Source organism: Periophthalmus magnuspinnatus, chromosome 19 (assembly GCF_009829125.3).
Source record: "Periophthalmus magnuspinnatus isolate fPerMag1 chromosome 19, fPerMag1.2.pri, whole genome shotgun sequence".
NCBI lineage: Eukaryota > Metazoa > Chordata > Actinopteri > Gobiiformes > Gobiidae > Periophthalmus > Periophthalmus magnuspinnatus.
In genome coordinates, this window is record NC_047144.1 from 15,727,217 (window position 1) to 15,730,072 (window position 2,856).

The following is a 2,856-nucleotide window of genomic DNA, read 5'->3' on the forward strand; positions in this document are numbered from 1 at the left end:
TTATATTTAAGATTTTATTAAAATTCTTGCCTAACATGCAAACACATACTTAAATACAGCTGTGAAACACATTGGTGTTGTCATAAAAAATGAATGCAAATAATCTTTTCTGTTACAATCAGATTTATTCAACAAACTTTACATTTCATTGTCTAAATCTAGCTAGCCGGGTGCTGTTGTGTCAATAGTATCAGGTACACTCTAACCCTCACCCTAACCCTCACCCTAACCCTCACCCTAACCCTCACCCTAACCCTCACCCTAACCCTCACCCTAACCCTCACCCTAACCCTCACCCTAACCCTCACCCTAACCCTCACCCTAACCCTCACAATCAGATTTATTCAACAAACTTTACATTTCATTGTCTAAATCTAGCTAGCCGGGTGCTGTTGTGTCAATAGTATCAGGTACACCCTAACCCTCAATCAATCAATCAAACTTTATTTGAAGAGCACCAAAGTGCTTTTCATAAGTGCATTAAAATGTAAAAACAACAACAAAACCCTCACTCTAACCCTCACTCTAACTCTAGGGTTAGAGTTTTCCCACAATGCACTAGGACTGAGTCACTCAGTCCTAGTGCATTGTGTGTCTAAACACACCTGTCTGCAAGGGTGGACTTTTAAAGTAGTCTTCCAAAGTCCACCCCTCCTTCCCCCTCACTCTCTCCTTTTGTTCTCCAGACCCCGCCCAAGTTAGCAACTAATTAAACATGGTCATGGGCAGAGTGTAGTCCTCCACTCTAACGAGTCTTTTTGGCGGGAGTATTTTTAGTGGGAGTAGTTTTAGTGGGAGTAGTTTTGGGGGGAGTATTTTTAGTGGGAGTAGTTTTGGCGGGAGTATTTTTAGTGGGAGTAGTTTTACTGGGAGTAGTTTTAGCGGGAGTAGTTTTAGTGGGAGTATTTTTAGTGGGAGTAGTTTTGGCGGGAGTAGTTTTAGTGGGAGTAGTTTTGGCGGGAGTATTTTTAGTGGGAGTAGTTTTGGCGGGAGTATTTTTAGTGGGAGTAGTTTTGGCGGGAGTATTTTTAGTGGGAGTAGTTTTGGGGGGAGTATTTTTAGTGGGAGTAGTTTTGGGGGGAGTATTTTTAGTGGGAGTAGTTTTGGTGGGAGTAGTTTTAGTGGGAGTATTTTTAGTGGGAGTAGTTTTGGCCGGGGTCGTTGCCTTTGCCGCTGGACTCTTGGTGGATGGGGTCTGGACTACTTGGGTCTGTGGCTTTTGGTTTTCCATTTTCAGATTGTTAACTAATGAATTTAGGTAACAATTGTCCCTCCGTTTGATGTTCCAAATGTGTGCCGCTGTCTGTTCCTGCTCCCGTCGCCAATGTTCTGCGATCTTTTCCGAGTGTTCTATTGTCTTATTCATCTTCTCTGTTAAGTACTCGTTTATACTCTCCACATGCTGATCTACTGGCATTCTGGAGTGCCCATTAACGTAAAACCCAATCATTGATTCCACTTTTTTTTTCAGACGTCTGGGATTTTCTAGAACGACTTTACAGCCTTCTAAGTTCACTTCAATATCTTTCAATTTTTTCTCCAAAAGTCTGTATTTCTCCCTCTCTTCTTTGAGCATGGGTTGGAATGAGTCAACTTCGAACTTTAATTTCTCATTTGTTTTTCTCAGTTCATTATTTCTATCCTGGAGCACCTTTTTTCCCCTCTCGATATTTTCTGCGTGATCAATCAACTCCGAAAACTCTGCTTCCAAGTTTTTCATTTTTTCATTGCAAGATTCAGTCTTGACTTCGCACAAAACCTTCTTGGTCTCCATCTTTTTCAGTACCTCTACGACCCTACCCCTTTCCTTAATCTCGCTAGCGATGTCAATGTCTTTGTCCAAATTCGTTTTCTTAAGTTTTGCGTTCTCTTTTTTCAAATTCTTAATTTCAATTGTTGTGTCATACTTCAGATTGTTAAATTCTTCTTTTAAACCCGCAATTTTCTCAACAAAACGGTCTTTTCTAATTAGAAAGTCTATTTCAAAAGACTCTTTCGTGGCTATGTACACGTTCTTCTTCTCAATTCGTAGCATGTCTGCAATATCTTCCAGCTCTTTAATCTCAAGGTTCTGTTTTTCGATCAGTTCATCCCTTTCGTCAATGTCTTTTTGTAAAGACTCTCTGATTTGCAACAGTTCCTCAGATTTTTCTTGGAGCTTAACGTTTCTATCCATTTCCAGGTCGGCAATTTGAACCTCTAGTTTTTTCACCTTTGATTCATATTCAACCTGTTGTTTGGATAACAAGTCCATGTATTTGTCTCTTTGTTCTGAAAGCAGAGTTTTAGATTTTTTCTCTGCTGTCTCTAATTGAACAATCCTATTTTTGGCAATATTCAGTTGCGTTTCATACTTTTTGGCGGACAAGACGTACCCGGCTATCTTGCCCTCGCACATTGATTTTACGGATGCTGTTTCAGTTTGACAGCGTTTTAGTTCAGATCTTAGATCTTTTATCTCCTGGATTTGGCGCTGCTCATTTTCCTCTAACTCAGTTTTTTTTATGTATTTTGTTTGCATGACCCTTTCCAGCTCTTTAAATCGAATGCGGTGGTATTCTTCCCGTTGTTCAATTTTCCATTCCATATATTCCATGGAGCCAGGGGCAGGCTTATTTTGGGCGGGTAATTGAGAAATATCTCTCTTGATCTTTTGCCTAGGCATTTTGATATAGGTAAAGTCTAAAATGGTCAACTCTCTAACTGCTCGTAAAGGCTCAAAATAGTCGTTCTATCGCGCTGTTTGTTGCTAGCCGTATGCTTCTACGTGTGAATGAGATGAAATGAAACGCTCGCACACAGGTACAAACTTGGCAAGCCAGACTGGCAGTGATGTCATAAAGCTTCAAAGAATTC